Genomic DNA, 23210 nt, shown 5'->3' with positions numbered 1-23210 from the left:
TATGCTAGTCCACCCAAATAGGTAAAATTGGAATACATATTCCTATTCCAAAGTATTTTTTTCACATATTATCATTTGATCGGTTCGTGAATTTTCGGCGCTCGAGTATTGGCACTGGTATGTTATGATATGATAGATTTTAATGATGTCCACGAGACTAAAGTAGTCTATGAGACCCATGCAATCACCCTCCCGAGTCAGGAGCCAAACTAGTCAGTTGCAAAGTTTTGGTTAGCTTGTCTCTTCTTCTCTGAATTTTGATAATCGAATCCGCTGTTCTCTTCACTTAATCTTCCTCGAATAAATAGTTGAAGTCCTTGTTTTGCAGAATTTTTGTATAATCAGAGCTGATGTCGTTGTAAGCCAGGCATTCCTTGACAAAGTGTTGCTCTGTCTCCGCTCGAACTCCACTGTCTGCCAGGGCTTTGCAGAGTGGTCGTTAACTCTCTTCATACGCCGTTGTTTTGTAGAGTGGTCGTTATTTCCAGAGGTTGCATTGTTGCTGTTCTGTAGCAGGTACAATGGCGAAACCCTTGTTCTGTTTCTTTTAAATTTGGATGATTTGCCATGGATGTCTTTGTTTGGATGATTCTCAATGCAATGCAAAATTTGTTTTAGGTTGTAGGATTCTTTGTTTATCCTTGGGTTTATTCTTCTCTGCGTTTCAGTTGATACCTCTTGTATAATCTTTTATTCCCCCAAAAATTCTCATCAGACTTCCCTTTCTTAACAATAGAGTCGATAACAGCCAAGGAAACCCTAAGATGGTCTGTAGGAACTAGGGAAATATGGGAACTTGATCTAGATCAATGGGTATTGTCACTTCAATGGAGGAGTGTTTCAATCGAACTTAAGCCCGCTGCCTTTGACCTGCTTTCTTAAATTTTCCAACGAGCGCACTACTGTTTTGGACTACGAATAAGCAAAGAGGATAATCTTCACACAGTAGGGTTTGAAACTTCGGATAAAGCCATCCACTAAGATAAGAAATCAACATATGTGGAACGCTTTCTCTATGGTATTGCAAAATACATCTCCCTTCTTGTTTATTTTCATTGAAGTTCTGCAGTTTCTAAAATTTTCTAGGGTTTGTCAGTTTGATGTATTTGTTGTTTTGAATTTTTTTTTTAGGACAGATGTTAAGAAAACACACGATCTTCAAAGTTACAAATGTTTTCTAGCATCGATTTATTTAATAAGATACACAATTTTTATTCAACTCTTAAGTTGCTTCATTTGGGTATAGTACCGACCTATCAGAACTATTCTCTTTGTATTTAGTTTTTCTTATATATTTTGTGCCCTTAGGAAGACTTCTTTTCTTTGATAAAATTTAACATGTACTTTTATCTAGCCTTGTTTGCTAAGCTACACCTTGACAAAAAATGGATTTCTAATTGCTTCCCTAGCACATAGCACCAGTTCAGTTTTATAAAATACTGCACCTTTGGGTAAGTCTTTTTGGTTTAGGTTACAATAAATAATCAAATTTACCTTGAGATTATGTCTGTTTTTGGCGAAACCTAGAGCATCTCTCAAAGGTAGAGTCTATTTTCAGTGAGCTGAACGTTGAGCAAGTTGTTTCAATGCCTTCACTTGAAAAACACAACCCAAATCAAACTTTAATAAAATGCTAATCATATGTTAAAGAGGATAAATCCATTCTATTCCTTAATCCATGTTCTTTTTATGATACGTCTTAGTGATTGGAAACAAACGAACCAATGGAAAACAACATCAATAAATTTTACCAATTAAGATAAACCCGTATATTCTGAACAAGTTTACTCACACAATCAAATCTAGAAAACCATCACACAACAACACTAACTATTTTAAGTCATTATGACTAGAGTGGCTAGCGCTCCCTTGGACATGAAGTGCAATAACCAAGCACAATAGTCTATGTAAATTTTACTCAAAACATAACACTATTTTCTATCAAGTCACAATGTACAACTCTAACTTCTTTAAGTCATTATGACGAGAGTGGCTAGCACTCCCTTGGACATGAAATGCAAAACCCAAGCACAATAGTCCATGTAAATTTTACTCAAAACATAACAATACTTTCCATCAAGTCACAATGTACTTTCGACTGAAAGTACCTTTGCAATAATGTTTTTTATACCACGTGCAAATAATTTCTGATCTCCAACATGAACAAAAAACCCTTGAAACTCCATGAAGGTGCAAATGTGATTGATAAGATATTAGTGTCCTCAAATTATTAATCGTCTTTAAATAAACTCCTTGGAATCCCTCATTACTCCAATTTGCAAATTTATTGAGCCCCACCCAATGACCATAACTTCTATTTCTATTATGAAGATCTACAAACTCAACATTCCTCTTGAAGATGCTAATCATTTTAGATATGGCGTCACTGTATATTTCTCTTTACATCTCTTACAATTGTTTATATATTTTTATGTGGGAATGTTAAACAAGAACTCTAATATGTGGTTATAGGGCATTCGATGGATCATGCTAATGATATAGAAGTTCAAGGAAGCATTGTTAGGAAGATCACGCTCTTGCGTGTAGTTGCTATTTTCTTGCCACCCAAGAAGTATTCATAGTAGCATCTTCCGAAGATGCTAGAATACGTAGGTGTAAGCAAAGAAGAGCTGCATGTCATTTCTATAAACGTATTATATATTCCAATGAGACGGATTGCTACGCATACGAGTAGAGGAGCTTTCTTCAAACTCGCCAATACTTAGGTAGAAAGGGAGCATTAAAGATATGATAAACATGAAATTGGAAGAACAACTAGTCATGTTCCTCTATACCCTTGGCCACAATATAAGAAATTAAAGATTGGCCATAACTTTGGTCACTTAGGAGAGACAGCAAGTCACTACTTCCACAAGGTCTTGAAGGCTATCATATCGCTCCATACTAATTACTTTTTGCCCCCTTCTCCAACTACTCTTGATGAACGGTGCTCCTTTAATACCACAAATGCATAAGAGAAGCAAAGAAATAACAACAGTTGGCAAGAACAAGATATGGCCTTCTTATTATTGGTGCAAATGCAGAATTACATAATTTTGAAATACAATATGCAAACCCACATAGGTGCCTTAAAATAATTTGCAACATAGAGTTGTCCTAGACTATGTATGTGTATTCCTTACATAGGCATTTTTACACCTCTCGATAAGTTTCTAGACATCAAATCTAAACCCTTGAGACTTACTAGCCCTAAAATTACATATAGAGAGCTCGATACACCTTTGACTCTTGCTTCGATTGGCTATTATAAACCCTTCTCAGAATCCTCAACTTGTGATCTACAGGGCCTAACGCGCTCAAACTTAGGTCGACCCCATTTCGAAGCCCATTCGGGGCCTCTAAGGCCTTCAACACTGAGCCTTAAGATTTTATACCAAACTTGAACACCAAATTTCCGCAATCACTCTATGACTACTCATCATATGGCACTGAGCCTCAACTAGTAGGCTGATATATCCAAAATGAACATCCACCTTTGAAATTAAGACAATTTGAGTTCGAATGATCAACTTACTAAGTTGCAAGCCTTCACAGACAACAACTCTGCACTAAGATAACCCTTGTTCAAGAAATAAAAAGAAATATTTTTGGGTGATGCAAGATTTCTTTTACACCCAGGATGCTCTTGCATCAACTCCTCTAGAAATTGTCGGGAATGATGGTTTTGATTTGTACTTAAAGGTAAATCTCTTGCTGACATGTATTTTGTTGCTCGAGCCTTAAGTATATTGCTACATGTTTGACAATAATATTTCTTACGCTAGGACTATACTGGAGCAATTGATGGAACCCATATACTAGTTACCATTGATGTGGACAACCAAGCAAAGTATTGGGATAGAAAAGGCAACTTGTTATAGAACATAATGTGTGTCTGTTCGTTTGACTACAAGTTTCAATATATTCTTGTTGGTTGGGAAGGGTCAGCTGCAGATAGTTGCATTCTTGCTTCGGCTCTATCAAGGGCAGATCCACTACTAGTCCCCCCTGGTATATTAAATCATATTTGTAATGATTATACAATCATTATTGTAAATCATAGTTTTATGCTATTTCCAATCTATAACTTCTTTTTCCTTTGTATAGGAAAATTCTATTTACTTGACACTGGCTATCCAAATGTTTGTGGATTTCTTGCCATTTATCAGTGTATGTGGTAACACCTAAAAGATTTTTCCAAAGAAAATCTGATCAATAATGCACATGAGTAATTTAATCACTGACACTCCTCTCTTAGGAATGTGATTGAGCGCACATTTGGTATTTTGAAGCAACATTTTCCTATCCTGAGACATGCGACGTCATACAATATCATGACTCAAACAAAGATTGTGCTAGTATGGTTCATACTACACAATTTCGTTATGATAGAGGACGGTGTTCCACCTGATGTGGAAATTGAAGAGGATGATGATCGTGATGAGATAAATGTGCCAATTCTTGACACCTATGGAATGACTAAGCGAGATGGAGATGATTGGGATTATTTTATAGATGAAATAGCATGAAGGATGTGGGAGGACTATAGATCTCAACATTAGTTGTTCTTTTTACTCACATTGACACTTTTTACTTAAATTTTGAATAGATACAATTATCTAAATATGAGCTAAATTTGATTCAAATTTGATGCTACATTGTTGTTTTTTTGTTGAATACTTAGTTAACTTTTGATTGTAAAGTGTAAATCGACTTCCACTATTTGTTGTTGTTCCCATTTCTTGTATTTTGATGAGGTGCTTATTTTTTGCTTCTTTCTCTTATTGCAACTAGGCTTTCATACTCTTCAACTAGGCATGAAAGGGACATTTGTCTAGAATCCTTAGTTGCCTTTGTAAAATATGGGCTCTTTGTTTTGCTTGGTAACATTAAAATATAAAATTGGGTAACAAGCTCAACTTCTTATACACCTCATCTTTTGCAATATTTTTTAGTTATTGTGTAGCAAGGGCAATGCTTGCTAATGAAGCACTTTTTTTTCGGCTCAATAGGTCTTCCAAGATCTCTTTGTTATCAACATGGCTTAAATGTTCTTAGCTTTAATGGTGGGCAGGGGGGAGCCACCTATCCAATGAAATATAGTGAGTCTATCATCAATGGTCTCACAAGTTTTTTGGAGGGCTAAGGTGTTGCACGCATCCTTTATCATCAACTTTTTATTTAGTGTGCATATTTATGTTATGAATTGTGAAATAAGGTTGCGAAATCCATTTCCATTATTCTCAGCTCTTGGTAGTGTAGCAGTAAAGGCATAATAAATCAATATAGCACCTTTAATATTATAGAACAATATTGATAGTGAAATGGGAGATTATTCTATTGCACTATAAAGATGGGAGGAAGAGTTTTTATAAAGGTTGTTATATATACATTAAAAATGTCACTAGAAACATTTGTATCATGCTTGAGTGCCCAAATCTCCTAAGCCAAACTCATACACCACCGTTTACCAACTAGTGTTTAAACAATGTCAACTGAAGTTGTATGATTCCAATTTTGAATGTAAACCATATTATCGTACAAATTCTTCAAGATTTTAGATGCTTTCCATGATGAATTTATCTTTGTACATGATGAGATATTATCCACCAATACAGGTTCTGCTTAAGGCAAAGGCTTTTGCATCTTTTTTAATTTCTAGATTGATACTAGTTTTCAGTCTAGAGATTTAGCAAGTTGCTAATTTACACCACAAATATCATTCCATATATCATTGAAAATAAGTATGCTTTTCAGACTTTCTAGATCATCCTAATTCTAACTAGGTTTCTTAGTTAAGGTTTTATTATGGATGCTGTTACTATAATTTTGTTTTAGTCAAATATGAAAAACACTTTAAAAGCTCATTAATTGTGAGTTTAGGATCACCTAGCAATACCATCTTATTTTCATCTGCAATACTTGGACAAGTTAGGCACACAAATTTGTTGCACCTACTGGGTTATTGTGCAAAAGGAGTATACAAGTATAGATTTCTTTCTCCTGATTTTGCTTTGAAGAGAGAAGATGTCTATATTGAAGATGCCTATATTGACTAGAATAGGATTCATTCAAATTGGGATCGAGTGTATATCCTAGAGCTAAGAAAAAAATGCATATACAATTTTTAAAACGAATTACACCTCCTCAACTCACTATGGAGTTCTAAGTTAATTACTGTTGGACTCAAAACTTACTGTGTTCAATCATCCCTGCATCACTGCCGGACTCAAAATCCTAGGCAATCTTCATGCCTATGTGCCCAAAGCCCCCCAAGCCCAATATTCCACATCTCTTCCCTTGCATATCCAAAATGCTTTATTGGATTGTATACTGTAACCCAACACATAACATGGGTGTTGCTTGTTCTAGGGGCAAACTTTCGGGAATGTGAACTACAAACTTGTATAATTTCAAAGAATTGTCGTTACATTTATACACATTATCATGGAAGATATATAGTCATTAATGATGCATGCAACTCATAAAAGGAATCTATAAAGTCTAAAAGGCACATTCACTTATATCACAATCTAGTCATGTACAAAGAATCCTTTCAATTTCAATGATAGAGAATATTAGATTCACATTTATATATATTTGCAATTCTAAGAAATCTGTCTTTTTGTTTCAATTGAGAACAACATTGACACCTTTCCCAAGAGGTTTTTGCTAAGTATCAAAGGCTAGTAGTAGGAGCCACTATTTTGAATAAGATCAACCATAAATGTACGTCCAACACTACCTCCAACTATTTTTTGACTACATACAATTCTAATACTAATTAGTCATACAAACAATATGTAAAAGTAAAACCTGTAAACACCCTTAAAACTAAATAGGGCCTACACAACACCTTTCCCTAAAGATCATTTATGTAACCCACAAAAAGCTAGCACCAAGTATACATTTTTTAGCTGTCCTTAGTGAAGACGAAGATAATGCCTATAGTAGGGAAAAGGACACAAAATAACTGGCTTTAAATCTTACATTTGATCAAGCACCATGGTACTAGCAAATTCTCCTTGTGTGGGCATTCCATTAGGCTAGGCATCATTGTAAGTCCAAATCTTCTTGCTGCAATATTGCTCGACTTTTCCACTGCATGCTTGGTAGCTTTTGCATGACCCAACAATGCAAGATTAAGATCTACCTCAAGCTCCCTGCCCAAAGCTTTAGCCACAATTGGCAGGATGGTTATGAAAATCCTATAATTGTGTCGCACCAATGTCCTCTTGATACAATCATAAATCATCATGAATTCGTGTTTCTTAAGAAGCAGATAACGAGGAAACAACCCCCCACAAATGCATCACCCCACCACAAATCATACTTATGAATGACTAATATTGACTTGCTATCCTCAATAAATTGTGGCTGAATCACCTTTTTGGCAATTAAGAAAAGTAATTCCACAGACTGCAACCAATCCAGAGTATTGGATAGAAAAATGGAAACCATTTGCAAAGGGAAGAGAATTTGTTTTGATCTTGGAGAGAGAACATGCTCACCAATTAATCTCCTTATAGCCCTACGAATCATCGGAGAATGGCAAATGAAGGCAACATCTATCGAAGTATCATCCACATGAGTAGGTAACGGGAGCTCTGACTCCCTTGGCAAGATGAAGACTTTGAAATTTTGTGGCAGCAAAGCCTCATGGAGCGAGTTACAGGAATCACATCGCGGGCAGAAGGTATGTGGGGAATCCATTTTGTAATTGAGCCACACACCAATAGATGCGAAGGAGCTTAAATTCTCATAGAAAACAACATTTCTAGACGGCTCAAAAAACCAAAAAATCCCAACAAATCGCGAGCATAACCCATTTATAATGAATTACACCCAGGCCATCATATACTTCGCACACCAAGAATCACATGGCAATCTGTACTTTGTGAAGGAAATTACAAACGAACAAAAGTGCCAATGCGTGAGAGAGGAAGAAGTAGCCGCCAAATGAGAGAATATATAATTATATTTACGTCAAATATCACATGGTATAATGTAAGCTTGCATCACATAAATACTGCAGCCAACAACAACCCCTGTGACATAAATATATCTTGTACCTTTGAAATTAGTCCTCTCACCTGCAAGATTTTTTCTTTGTTTAAATCAAATTTTGCGGTTCCTCATCAATATTAATGATGCCAGCTGGATGGTTCACTTCTCGGTGAAAGCCGTCACAACCCCAATTAGCTAAGTAATCAGCCCGATCGTTTCCTTCTCGAAGGGTATGTGAGTTAAGGACCTCATCGAAAAAGTCTTAAGAGGTGCCAAATTTGTTGTAAAATGTAGTTTAGTTTCCAATTATGGGAATCTCTTTTAATACAAACATTGATTATAACCATGGAGTACCCTTCAACTTGGATGTTGCGAAAACCACCTTTTTTTGCCAAGACTAGCCCGACAAACAAGGCATGTGCTTCTGCCATATTATTTGAACCCAAAGGCAGGGGAGTAGATTTGAGAGCAAGCACTTCACCTTGGTGATCTCAGATACATACTCTAGCTCTTGATTTGCCTGGATTGCCCCTGGATGAACCATCAAAATTCAATTTAACATGTTCAGAGTCAAGGGGGACCCAAAGGACTTTATCTCTGTCTTGAGAAGGGGCTACTCTTGCTTGTTGGCACCAACCAATGCCTTTCCACTTACGAATAATAGCACTATCCAAGGAAGACAAGGTTGGGTTGCATTTTGAATTTTGAGTGATTAGCATTAACCACTTTCGAGATAGATTTTTCAATGGTATTGAGAACATTTTCAATTGAAGAAGGATTTTGACGGAAGATTCTCTTGTTCCATTCCCACCATAAGGCCCAGACCATTAAAGTCGAGATGCATGTCCACAAGTTGGAGAAGAGTGAATTGGAGTAAAGCTCAGGCCAAGATTGAAAGAGGTCCCATAATTTATTTGGGAGGGGGGTGAGGTAATGTAATTTGCGGAGAACAAAAAGCCAATATTTCTGGGTAAAAGGGCAGTTGAGGAAAAGGTGATCATCATTTTCAATCTCTTGGTTACAAAGAAGGCAATTGAAAGGCTGAGAGATGTTGAATTTAGAAAGGCTGTGACTAGTTAGGGCCCTCTTTTTCAAGGCTATCCAAGCAAAACACCCAGCTTTAGGGAGGTAACATGATTCCAGCAAAATGAGAAGGCATGGCAAGGAGCATTACTCGATACTTGCTGCTGAATAATTCTGTATCCTTCTTTGATAGTATATGTGCCATCTTTGCCAGGGGCCCAGAATACTTGATCTTCCTTACCTGAAAAATAAACTACCTTGGTTGCTAGTAGTTTGGATAGTCTTTCTTGATCATTTAATGAGATAGGTAGGTCCCCCGGATCCTTCCAAATCACTTTTCTAGAGAATAAACATATTGCAGAAACAAAGTCTATTAGATAGCAGCCCCATAATCTTTCCGTAGAATCAACCAAGACATCCATGAACCCCAATTTGATTAGGGTCGGAGCCGTTCCAAGAGTCTCTGCAAAACTTAACTTGCTCCCTGTTGTTCACCTCCCATGAAATATACTTAATAATCGTGTCTCTTGAAGACATCATAAAATCCCATAAAGCCGAGCCCCTCTGGGGGTCTTGAATTGATAACACTCTTGAAGGCCTGTTGATATCTAAGTACTTGTATTGCATAATTTGTTACCATTTATTGTGGTGCTTGGAGTACATTTGGCAAACTAACTTAGCGCCAAAGGCTTTATTTCTATTTGCCAGATCATGTATCCCCGCACCACCCAAAGATTTCACTTGAGCCATGTCTTGTAGTGAGATAAGAGGGATTTTCTTTGCACCATCTATATTCCCAGACGATAAAAAATCTCTTATCAGTTTATGGATTGTTTGAATCACTGAGGGAGGGGCTTTAAGAACTGAGAGGAAGTAATTAGGAATAGCTGCCAGCACTGTTTTTATGAGGAGAATTTTGCTAGCAAGTGAAAGCCATCTGGCTTTCCAAGCTACTACCCTTGCTTTGATTCTATCAATAATAGGTGACCAGTAGTTTACTTTGTTAGCTCCCATGAAAAAAGGTATGCCGAGGTACACAGAAGGAAGGTGATCCGTTGAAAACCCCAAAATGTTGACAATTCTATTTGAAATAGTATGATTAGTATTGAAGAGGTAAATCTTTGATTGTTCTCATTGATTTTTTGACCAGAGGTTGCAGTGTAAAGGTCCAAAACATGTTTTAATTTGCCTGGCTTCTTTAATGTTGGATGACCCAAAGAGCAAGGTATCATCAGCAAATAGTGAATGAGTGACCAAAATATATGAATCCCCAATCTTTATCCCTTGCCAAAATCCAAGAGCTTGCTGAGTTCGAATATATCTACTGAATGCTTCAGCCATTATTATGAACAAGACTGGGGATAAAGGATCGCCCTGCCTCACTCCTTGTGTAGACAGGAAAAACCCCGTTGGCACCCCATTGATTATAACCGAAAACCATGCTTCTGAAACACAAGCTCTAATCCATTTACACCAACTCTTTGAAAATCCAAATTTTTCTAATACTTTGAAAAGGAATTCCCAACAGACTCTATCATAAGTCTTCATCATATCAAGTTTAATGATGAAGTTCGAAGACTTGGAAGAATTAATTGAATGTAAGACCTTGTGGGCAACTAGGGCCCCTTCCATACTTTCTCTCCCAGGGACAAAGCCACCTTGGTCTTGAGAAACGAGTTTAGGAATCAGATGTTGCATTCTCATATAAATAGCCTTTGTTATAATCTTATATATTGTGTTGCTTAGAGAGATAGGCCTGAATTCTGAAAAAGTTTTGGGGATTTTCAGCTTAGGGATGATGGCTATATTTGTTGTGTTGAAATATTTAAGCATAGCTTTGCTTTTTTGTGATTCTTCAATTACCCCAAGCAAATCCCAGCCAATAAAGTCCCAACAAGCTTGAAAAAATAATGCTGTGAAGCCATCTGGGCCAGGGGCTTTTGTCTGGGGGCAAGGAAAATACCACCTTTCTGAGTTCATGAATTGTGAAAGGAGCCATTAATGCTGTGTTATCAGAGTCTGAGACCAAAGAGGGGATAGCATCAAGGTGGTGTTGAGAATGAACTTGAACAGTTGCTGGCAGGTTAGGTGGATCTAGCAGATTTTAAAAAAACCTTACCCCTTCCTCTTGAATGCCTTGAGCATCTGAGATTGGATTGTGATTCTCTGCATTTTTAATGGTAAAGATGCAATTGGCTGCTCTCTTCTGCTTGGCGGAGGCATGAAAGAAACCTTCTCTTAACCACAATTCCCGGGATTTTTGACGCCAATAGATCTCTTCTCTATTACATTGCTCATCCCATTCAACCTGTAGCTTATTTTGTTTTACAAAATTATCAGTATTCATACCCTGTTTGATAGTGACATCAAAAATGTCCGTCAGCTGTTTTTTTAACTATCTCTTTTTCTTTAAAAATATTTTTGAAAACCAGCTCGTTCCATTTTTTAATGTGTTTCTTGACACTTCATTTTCGTAGCAAACTGATGCATTTTTGAGCCAGCACAAAATTGAGTGCTGGTCCACCATTGTTTTAAAAGAGGCAAGAAATGAGGATGCCTAAGCCACATCTTTTCGAGTTTGAAGGATGGTTGATGCTGGAATCCCAGATTAACCCTTGGAAGGTCTAGCTGTAGGGCAATGGGGAAATGATCAGATCCTGGGCGGGCCATAATTTCAGATTGGAAAGTGACGTTTGATAATTTCCACTCCTGAGAAACAAGGTACCTATCCAAATTGATTGCAATTTGAGAGAAGTTTGCCCTCTTGTTAGTCCATGTGAAGGCGCCATTGTTAGGCTCAATGTCATCCAAGTTAGTATCCTCTAGAAAGTTGGAAAAATCTTGCACCATTTTGAGAGGAGGACATATCCCACCATGTTTTTCTGAAGATTTAAGAATAGCATTAAAGTCTCCTCCCAGAATTATAAGCTGATCATTTTGACTGAATGATGAGTCAATTCTTCCCACAACCTTAGTTTATCTTGAGTTGCTGTGGGGCCATAGGTATTGATCAAGATGAAGGATAGATCAAACCGATCAACTTTGACTAGTTGCCAGTTATCTTGTTGATCTAAATGCTGAAATTGTACTGCTTTGGAGTCCCATAAAACTGCAATACCGCCCGAAGCACCAATATTCTATCTGTGAACCGAGCTCCATTGTGTCCATTTACTAATTGTTTTGTCGAAAATTTAATGTGACATCTTAGTTTCCTGTAATAGGATTATGTCTGCTATAGAATCAAGTTCTAACTTGATCCTTTTGCATTTGTCAGAGGCATTTAAGCCTCTGATGTTCCAAGAGGCAATCCTCATTGCTGACAAGGAGAACCCTTAGTTCTCCTTGTCAATCTTTTAGATGGTGTAAACTTATCATCCAAAGTGGACTGAATGCCTGCTGGTATTTCTGCCTTTGTCTTCGAGGCTTTAGGCTTTCTCCCTCTTATTTTAGGTGTCAGTTTGCACTGGGAATTCTGATTGGGTGATTGCTGAATGGATAAGTTTAAGTTGTGATTGTAGCCCCCCAATGGGGCAGTTTGATCTAGCTTGTTTGGTCCTAAATCAGCCAATTGAGCAGCTTCATCGATGTCACTGGCATCCTATTGCCATACTATTCCGAAAGGAATTTTGAAGGTGATTGAGCTGCCCAATGTTCAAATAATCCTTTCCAAGGTGCACATCTAGGGAATCCTTTGAACCCTGGGGATATTGATCCAGATGATCTACAGCAATGAAATCCTTAAAATTCAGTCTACCTACTTAAGGTTCTTGGTCAATGACGTTGTCAGCCCTGAGACAGCTTAGTAACGGATCTGACTTGGATACCTCTAACTCATTAAGACCTCCCTCTGTGATTGTTGTGGGAAAGGCAACGGCATAGGGCTGCGAGGTGGCATTATCAACTGGTAATTTATCACTTAGAAGCCTTAGGTCACAATTGAACATATCACTTTCCTCTGTTGTAGATTCATTAATTATTTTCGCTGCCAAATCTGCTATCATACTCTTAGAACATTTCCGAGCTTTTAATATCATGCCAGAATTATTGTTAAAGATATTCTGCATATCTATCATATCAGATGGAGAATCTTGAAACATTAGGTGCTGAACAAGTGTATTATATTCAAAAGTGCCTGACTCTGCTTGATCGAACTCTATGGCTCTGCTAGCGGAAGGGCATATCTGAAATATTGTGGGGGCATAGTGCAACAGCAGGAGCAAGCTTCTCAAAGTGTGAAAGAAGAATGTAAGCACTTTGTAAAAATGAAGGATGATCTGAAGAGGATTGATCGGTGTGCAAGGAGATGCCAAAGATAGTTCATTGCTGAGAGTCATGTGATTATCTTGGGTTTGAACCCAACTTGAGCATTTTGCAGGATCTGTGCAGTGGTCCTTACATACAAAAGCTCCTGACCGAACCTGTAGCTTACATTGAGAGGTGAAATGACCCAATTTGTATTGTTATTTACGAATAGTATCCTCCTGCTGTAAAACAATATTCTGAACCCAAATCCCCCATTTTGTAGTGATAGTGATCTGATATGATAATCGCTTTGAAGGGTTGATTAGGATGCAAACTCTGATATCTCGGTGAGGGAACTCAAAAGGAATGAGATCACGTTTGATGAAGATACCAATCTTGTTAGCAATGATTTCCACAATGTCAACATCTTTATATTCCAAAGGTAGCAGAGGTAGGGCAATCCAATGTGGGAAAAAGAGGCAAGCTTTGTTATCCGGTTTAAAGTTTGGGGACCAGATCATAGTGAATAAACCCAAGCCTTGGCAGAACCATAATTTATTTTTATGAATGATATCTCTAAGATCAACAGACTCAAATATAGCCACAAAAAAACCCGATTCAGGGTCTAAGCAAAAAATATCCTTCAGTCCAGCCCAAGATTGAAAGGTGCAAGATTTAATATCAGGAAATAACAGTTAGTTACTTGAGAACTTACCAATTTGAGCTGTTTGTCGAAGGAGGCCAATATGATCCTTTCGCATATGCTCTGGCAGAGTGATGTTGACTGAATTATGTTGGGCAAGATGAGGTGTAGCCTTTGCTCAATCAGAAAGTTGTGCAGGTAGTTTTGCTTGCCAAATCTGTTTGAATTGCTTTGGATTGAAGGGTACTCTATACTGTGAGTTACGGAGAGGATCATCAGAGGAGCTCCAGCCTGTTTCTGAATTGGGGGACCAATATGAACTGGGGAGCCAGGAGGATTACATTCGCAGATGTCGAATATCGGCTGTTTTCGTCTACAACTCGCTGCTCCCTTCCCATCATGCATTTTAGAATGACTGATCTTTTGAAACGGGGCTGAGGAGGTTTTGAAATTTTTTCCTGCCCACTCATGTTTTTGAAATATGCACCATCTGAAGAATGCAGATCTTGCTTGTGAGAAACCCTATGTTTCAAAGCTGCGTGACTTGCTGATTCTCCATGCTCGTAGCTTGATGTTCCATTGAAATGCGGAGGGTTCAGCGTGAGGAAAGAGGAAACCCTATGCTGGTTGAATGACCTCTTGACCAGATGACCAACTGCAGGCAAAGTTTCTTCCTGCTGCATTAGTGGGCGTTGCTTGTGAGCTCCTGTTTTGGGCGGTTGGGGCATGATATGAAATCTTGGGTTAACAAAAAAAGGTTTCACAGGTTGGACTATTGCTTTGCCACTGAAATTCTTCATGACATCGTCCTTATTGTAATATTTCGTACGCATAGATGAGAACAGGGATGCTTTGGCGTTGCCCCCAGAGGGCCGTACAGTACTGGCAATTAGTTCGTACGGTGGCAATAGAGGTGGCCATAGGATAGAGCAAGGGGTGGCCGTACGGTGGAGATGGGGCCGTATGGTGGCAACAAGGATGGACGTATGGCAGAGCAGGGATGGCTGTACGATGGAGGCAGAGGGAGGAGTATGGTGAAGGCCGAGCACTGTACAGTGTAGGGAGGAGGGAAGGTGTACGGGCACTGGGGCCATATGGTGAAGAAAATGCAGGCCATACACTTGGAATTCGTAGGCCATACGAATGTTAAGGAGGAAGTTGATAAGTGTGAAGTAAGATGCCGTAGGTGTGGAGGGGTGGTGGCACGGATGGATATAGGAGGTTGGTTAATGGAGAGAGGTACGGGGAAGTTGTGATGTTAGAGAGGGATGAAACCAACACAAAACCAACACAAGTACTGCCAGTTTGAAGTAATCAAAACATAGAGTATATATATATATATCGGATAATAGATATCTTGCAACAAAGATGGTGTTCCGATTTGTTAGATTCGAGCGAAGTATTACATGCAACAACGAAATAAGGTGAAGGCTGAATCCCACTGAAATTGCACAAGTCAAATAGGAAAGATCTTTCATCTGTGAAATGACAAACAATCCAAAACTCCAACAGGAATTCGTAGTGCAGAGAAAACAATTCAAAAAACATACCAACTACAACTTACAAAGATAGCCGACGGCGACACAAACTACGGAAACAAAAATAAAAATGAGAAGTTCGAGATACATTAAATTAATCGGTCCGTTACAAAAGTTTGATTTATAATTTATTTTATAATGGGAACATGAGACTTATCTCCGTGGGACGAGAGATCAACCTTGGTCGTGTTTTTCTGAGCAAAGGGAAAGGCCCGAACACCCTTGTTACTATCCAAATTAGTCTGGGGTCTAGCTGGTTGCACAATCGGGGTGCGTTGGAAAATGCTCAAATAATTGCAGTCAGATTGGGGTTGACTGATTTGAAACTTGTGACCAGGCTGATGAGAGGACTTGTTGTTGTCTATTCGAAGCCTGAGAGTCCCCTCGGAAGAAGCTCTGACTGAATCTCTAAACCTGAGCCTGTGCCTGCTGCCCTCGCTCCGCCCTTGACCATACGCTCTCCATTGTAAAATATTTGATCTCTAATTTTAAAATCCTACATGTCACTTGTTATTATTGATTGTTTCAGTTTTGAAGCAAACTCTTTCAAGTAGACTCTATTTCAATTTTAGATGAATTCCACTTAATGCCTTTTACAACACGATATTTTGTATGACAGTATGAATCTCTTAATATCAGCAACCAGGTCTATTTGCTCCAATGCTTTCATCTGTATTGGAAAATGGTAAGACAATAGTTATGCTTTAAGTTTTGGTTGAGAAAATGTGACAAAATGTATTATGTGGTCTTAATAACATGCGGCATAATTTTAAATTTTGCATTGTTCTAAATTGTATTCGCGAGAATCTTAAGAAAGTAAATTTTAATTTCCCCACAGGCGAGAATGGAAGAGAATGTGGTAGTCTACCATAGACTTCGAATGCAATAAAATGGCATTGTATTAAATTTTGGTCCAACATAATGATCGTGTGTTTTCCTGAAGGTTCCTTGTTATATATGATTATATTACAATGAACATCCACCAACACTCCACGATGCTTCCTCCATTTTCTACTAAGGCCGAGGTTTTGTTGACATGTTTACTAAGAAATATTTGAACTCCAATCTCCTAAAGTTAAGCGAGAGTGCATCTTGGTAAACAAAACTAATAACAGTTGTTTTAATTGTCTATTTTCCCTTTGCTACCATGTAAGTATTCCTTCTTTCTGTTGGTAGTATTAATTTCTACCATTAATAGCAGACAATCAGTCTATCGGCAGCCCACAACTTAGCCGTCTAGCCCACCGTCCAGCCCACACTCCAGCACCATCCATATTAAATGAGAGACAAACAGCCGTTCAAGCACCGGCCAACATACCAACCTCACCGTCCACTATTAAATGTACATTTGCTTATAAATATCATGGATTGAGCTTGTGATCAGCAGAGCCCATTTTGGGTTTCTCATTGTGGATCATGAGTGGATGGAATGCTGTAGCATTCTAAGGATTTGTAATGGAGTTTAGTTATGTTAATGAGTATGAAGTGTTGTAGCACAGCTTGATGTCTTTGTGTTTTGCTTATTGATTTGAATGTTTATCATTTCATTCATGTTTGTCTTTTGATCCACTCTGTCCACCTCCTTCAAGTGGTATCAGAGCTAATGGGAGATGATCTTGGAGATCATGGAGAGGTCGATGATCTTGAAGTGTTTTTTGGCAAATGAAAAGTTTCAGCCATTGAGTATTTGTCATTAAGGTTGTGGCATCGTAGCCCAACAGACAATGACATTTGAAGTTATCTTCTGCAAGAATAAAGAGAAGAACAAGTCAAGAGATTGCTATGAGAAACAAAGAAGCTGTGAAAAGAAAGAAGCCAAAGTTGAAGTGTGCGTTAGAAACATGTGGAGCATCTTTGTGCAAGCGGGAGTGCCAAAGAATGCATACACATGACATGGAAGATATTGATCATGGAAATTTTTATTATGTTTGTGTTTGAAATATGTGTGTTAGTTGTTATGCATTAGTTGTTAAAGTTAAGTTAGTTATCTTAGGTGTAATGAAAGGTGAGATGGTGTGCTAAAGCTCGTTGTCATAGTGCAAAGGTCTCTGTGAGAGCTGATTTGGAGTTTAAGTGTTGGAATCTGGATGAAAAAATGTTTAAGGCTTTGTCATATCAAATGTGATCATGTAATAGTAGATTGCTGAATTGATATCCCCTAATCAACTAATGAAGATTGAATGAGAATTGCTTGTTAAGAATCTATTGTAAGGGGTGCATTATCGGTTGTGCCCGACACCCTAAAGGTTTTTGGTTTGACATATTGATGAACCATGTATGTGAAAAGGATTCCTATAGAACTAGCGAGTACAACGGTTGGGCACCTATGTATATCGGTAGATGGATTTCTTTTTATATGGACTCAATAATTAGTTTGGTGCAGGTACAAAAGAGAAAGGCTCAAAGTGATGATAGTTTCCCTGTAGTGATGATTTATGGTCAGTAGAACCAATGAATGCTTGGTTTGTAAACCATTGGAGTGCAAAATTTATGGTGATCTTGAAACCATTTGTGTAATGTTTGAGAAGTTCGTGGTGAACTTGAAACCACTTTAGGATTGCATTGGTTAGGGGTAAGCCGTAAAACCCGAAGTAATTATAACAAGGGAAAACAATGTAAATGCGGTAGCATTAATGATAGAAATTAAGGGGGAGTGTTGGTAGTATTAATTTCTACCATTAATAGCAGACAATCAGTCTATCGGCAGCCCACAACTTAGCCGTCTAGCCCACCATCCAGCCCACACTCCAGCACCATCCATATTAAATGAGAGACAAACAGCCGTCCAAGCACCGGCCAACATACCAACCTCACCGTCCACTATTAAATGTACATTTGCTTATAAATATCATGGATTGAGCTTGTGATCAGCAAAGCCCATTTTGGGTTTCTCATTGTGGATCATGAGTGGATGGAATGCTGTAGCATTCTAAGGATTTGTAATGGAGTTTAGTTATGTTAATGAGTATGAAGTGCTGTAGCACAGCTTGATGTCTTTGTGTTTTGCTTATTGATTTGAATGTTTATCATTTCATTCATGTTTGTCTTTTGATCCACTCTGTCCACCTCCTTCACTTTCTTCCCTGGTCAATCATTTGTACACGCCATCATATTGTCTACCTGTTTAAATTTTTTTTTTGTTTATCCTTCCTTTATAGATATTTAGGTATTTTTTACTTATCCATTTTTCTCATCATTTTTTTTTCGAATAATTGAATTCAATTTATGCTTTTGGTTTGCCCAGTCAATCCCAGGTCGTGTCATTCTACTGAGCTCTTTGGTCATGGGTGTATTAGCTGGCATTGAAACTGTCAGATCTCATCTGTTGTTTGTTCTGACTTTATCTGAGTACTGATAAATATCATTTTGTATTTAGTATTCACTGCTGCTTTCATAAGTTGATATGCCTCTGTTCATATGAGCCTATTTCTATGACATCTTAAGTGTGCTATAAACTGTTGATTCATAATCAAAGATGCTGGTAAATGTCTCATTTGATACATTTGTAGCCACTTCATGGGTGCTATATGTTGGGATCTTGCTGGTCATTGGAATAGACAATAGTGCAAAGGTTTTTCCATGTTCATGAAATGCCCTTGCCTTCTTGGCTGATGAATATAAGATGTGAAGTAAATATATTTTAATGAAGATCCGGATAGAAAAGGCGGTGGGGAGTTTACATGCCAATGGTGAAATTTTCATGCTCAAGTATGGCTTTTATACAAATTGTGTAACATCACAATATGGATGTGTCTTACAGTGATATGATTTTACTAGCTTCTTCTTCATATGTTTAAGGAAACTAGTGATAATTATTACACACAGATTAGAAAATTCCATCCAAATATGCAAGAATTTGTTGGCAGTTAGTGTCTGGTCTCCATTTTTGCAGATGGTTTGGATGATGCTATAACCTCATATATGGACAATTCTGATGATGCCTATTTAGAAGCTCAATCATATAATAAACTGCAAGTTGGATGAATCAGTTTACAATCTCAATCATACGATAGACTTGAGTGTTACTTTATATAACCTTCCTACCTGCGAGAAGAAAAGAATGAAGAAACTGAAACATGATTAAGGATGAATTACCTTAACATTTCTTAGCACTTCCTAAGTTTCTAGTCATTAATACACTACCATAAAATAGTTTACAGTTTTTGCAAAATATATATATATATATATATATATATAATGCAATTTTTTTTTCCAAGGGCAATTATGGGAAGAGTGCGATGAGTTCAAGTTGTAATCTTTATGGGATATTTCTTAGTAAGCTACGGTGGATTGAATTTTTCATTTTTATAGGGCTGAGGATCTAGTATCTAAACACATTCTAATTGTTTTGATAACAAAATTTGTTAACTTAATACTCATGTATGGTATTCTTTCTATGATTGATTGTGTAAATATTTTTAGTACCAACATTTCAGATCATACCACATGATCCATCACCATTAGGCTCCTTTGCTCTCCTGCATACTGATATAATGGATCATGTGATATGATCTGAAATGTTGGTGCTAAAAATATTTACACAATCAATCCCATAAAGAATACCATACATAAATATGGATTGTGGAAATTTGATATGCTTAACTAATTCCTCATAATTGTTGTTACTCCAAAAAAAACATCTCTAGTGAAAAAAATACTATAGAGGGTCCTTACTAATAATGAAACATGGAGACCAATATTTATTTCTTATTATCATTTTAGTAATTAGATTCTTGTGTAATGAATGTATGTAAAATTATTCATCTTGCTAATTTAAAATATTTTGGTGATTTATTTGTTTATTATTTATATAGGGTTGATGGATTTAAATTTTCCAATGTGTGAGTGTGGAGTTGACCCTATAACAATGCAGACTTGGAACACAACGGATAATCCAGAATGCCAAAAGGTTGTAATTTTTTTTTGGGTATGTTTATATTTTATGTAAGAACTAATTATTTTGGCAATCACTAATTTATATTTGGTATTGTAGGGGGATAATGGCTGTGGTTTCTTTAAGTGGGTGGACGATGTCCCACCTACATCTCCCATAGCTATATCTATAGCATGTGAAAGTAATGATTGCAAGGTGTGCAAGGCTCACAAGAGTGAAATCATGTTTCTCAGAAGCATGATTTGCATTATAATTGTTTTAATTACACTAGCATATTGGGACCATATGCGTAAACGTAGTTAAAAGTCAGTCAGGGCAACTATTGTAGACTGTAACTTATTTTATGATTTGTTTAGAAATGGTGGATGGATTTAACAATGATTAGACTATTTTTTTGTTTATAACTTTTTATGATCTTTTGATGACTAATTCTGTATATAAATGTTTTTGATTAAGGAAAATAGGGTTTGAAGGGAGCTTGAAACTTTGTAGAAATCTTAGGATTTTCAATAAGCACAGAACCAAAGAAGGAACCGGTTACCCTCCAGGAAAGGAGTTAACCATGGTGACAAAACCTATCACCAACAAAAAGGAGCCAAAAAATCCAACAATGGGCTCCAACACCAAAAACCAGGCACAAAAAGAGATTTCACGATTTGCTTTTTGATTTAGAAACTCCCTTGCCCAACTTGAAAATCATATCTAGTGGAGGAAGGGAAGGCTTAGATTTCTTTCTTTTTACTGCAATCCATCCCCCCTCCACTCTTGTTGCAATCCATTCATTTTGTATATAAATGTTAATCAAATTCTACTAGTTTGATGACTATTTCACTATGTGCAACTCTTCATGATTGTGTCTAATTAAAAAAAGAAAAAGAAATTCTTGATAATTTAACTTCATTCCAAAAAATAAATTACATTTTTATAAAATAATATAAAATTTAACCAACTTAATAAAATGTAAAAGAGAAAAAATGTTAAATTAAATAACAAATAACTTAAAAAATAATCTTATTCCAATTTTAGTTTTGCACAACCAAACATAGGATAAGCATATTCCATATCGAATTTTGGGTGAACCAAATGGATCAAGAATAACAAATCTGGAATAATAGAGAATATCAAATCTAGATTAACATCTTTCGCTTTGAAAGAAATTCGGCCATCAAGTACTACTATTACTGCTAATTCAGTTGGCAGTTTCTCAAAGTTTCTTATTATAGACTGCTCATTTGATTGGGTGAGTTATTTGATGCTTATCTTCTATAGATTGCTGCTGTATCCACCATTGAAACATTAGTACCTTCCAAAATCTGTCAACACTCTTCAATTTTACCTTGCTTTAAATATTCTCTTGATATTATTAGCTATTAGTTAAGAGGAGTTTTCTCTACTTTCAAGATGTCTACAATGTAGGTGGCATCTTTTAGGAGTTGACCTAGTTATACTTTCACCTCTTTTTCAGAATTTTGTATTGTTATGTTCACATAAGTATTGATGTAAATAATTTTACATCATAACATCTAGAGATCAAGTTCAGCTATCATTGTAAACTGTAGAAATCTAATTGAAGAGTTAATCACCAGAATTATGTGTATATTTATAGTCTTTCATCTAAATAACTGAGCATGATTTGATTTGTAGATTCCACCGTATAAAATTATTTGCTTCAGTATGTCTAAACATAAACATTGATGAAAAAAAATTATAAAGTGAAATTAAAAAATCAATCAACATTGATGTAAATAAATTTAGAGTGAAATTCAACAGTCAAGAAACATTGAAGCAAATAATTTTTTGTCATAAAATCTATAAATCAAACTAAAAAATTGTAGAACTTTCATGAATGCTTCAAGAACAACCAAAATGAGAAATGATTAAATTAGCATAAGTAACCATTATAGAAATTCTCTAATGAATGCACAAATTTAAAGATCAAAGACACATCTATTGCAATGAATTGCCACACAAACAAAGGTTTTATTGCAGATGGTCTCTAGAGAAAGCTCGAACATATTGGATAAGTTTGAATAAATTATCAAGAAAATCTAGATCAAATCAAAGCTTCTAGTAGGATAACCAACAAGATAAGTATTTTCCTTGCAATAGCTAAATTTTTAATCTACTAAACATTTTCAAGAAATCTTTTCTATGTGAATACCGCTGGAAGCATGCAATTTATTTGGGCCATAATTCCTTGATGCCACACATGCCATGATCTATAATTCTATTCTTTGCATCTATTTGGTCAAAACAAAAAATAAGCTCCGTTTTAGGCCGTGGATATTTGTTGCAATAAAAAACCCATACAAGAAAATTATCAAAATGTCTCTTTGCTATTTCTACTTTTTCCGTTGGGAGCTTTTACAATTTCAACAAATCTAACTGTGCAATTCCTTAAACATTGCGTTCACATTTTGTAGGTGAATCTTCTTGGCTAGAAGGAAGGGAAGGCACCTCTCAACAAACCCATTTTGAGCATCTCATAGGTTTGGTCTTTTCTTCCATATATCAAAACCATCTCTGATTTTGAACTCCCATATTAAACTAACAGTAGTTGTTGGGATAAGGTGACTCAATCTTATTATGTTTTATTGATTATTGATTATTTATTTTTGGAGGATGCTTAATGACACCAAATCTTCCACAAGAATAAACTTGGACCAAAAAATAGAAAGCCTATTTTTGGGGGTTTTTTCTCGACATTAATTTTTGTGCTAGAGTTGTGTACAAAGGAAGTTTCTAAATAAGTTGTAAATACATTGAATATAGACACTTTATAAATTGTCTTTCCTTTTGTATGAAAACTCTATAAATACAATGTGTTGCTGAAGAGAGAAAGTGAGAGATGAGAAGTTATTTA

The 23210-nt window shown here is 36.7% G+C and overlaps 1 long non-coding RNA gene across 4 annotated transcripts; it reads left to right on the top strand.

The window, feature by feature from the left end:
- Positions 1-72: 72 nt before the first annotated feature.
- Positions 73-22960, top strand: LOC149568058 (uncharacterized). 4 transcript variants are annotated; one of them, XR_016362485.1, is made up of 4 exons: positions 73-516; positions 5013-5147; positions 20268-20542; positions 20812-20963. It is a non-coding gene; the product is annotated as an uncharacterized LOC149568058 (long non-coding RNA). The 4 variants fall into 4 exon arrangements; XR_016362486.1 differs by having other exon boundaries at positions 20804-20963; XR_016362484.1 differs by lacking the exon at positions 20812-20963 and adding an exon at positions 22771-22960 and having other exon boundaries at positions 74-516.
- Positions 22961-23210: the final 250 nt, after the last annotated feature.

Source organism: Cupressus sempervirens, chromosome 3 (assembly GCF_028749045.1).
Source record: "Cupressus sempervirens isolate cs-2001-9-10 chromosome 3, ASM2874904v1, whole genome shotgun sequence".
In the NCBI taxonomy this organism is placed as follows: Eukaryota; Viridiplantae; Streptophyta; class Pinopsida; order Cupressales; family Cupressaceae; genus Cupressus; species Cupressus sempervirens.
The sequence above is the reverse complement of the archived record's forward strand: the minus strand, read 5'-3'. Positions and strand labels throughout refer to the sequence as shown.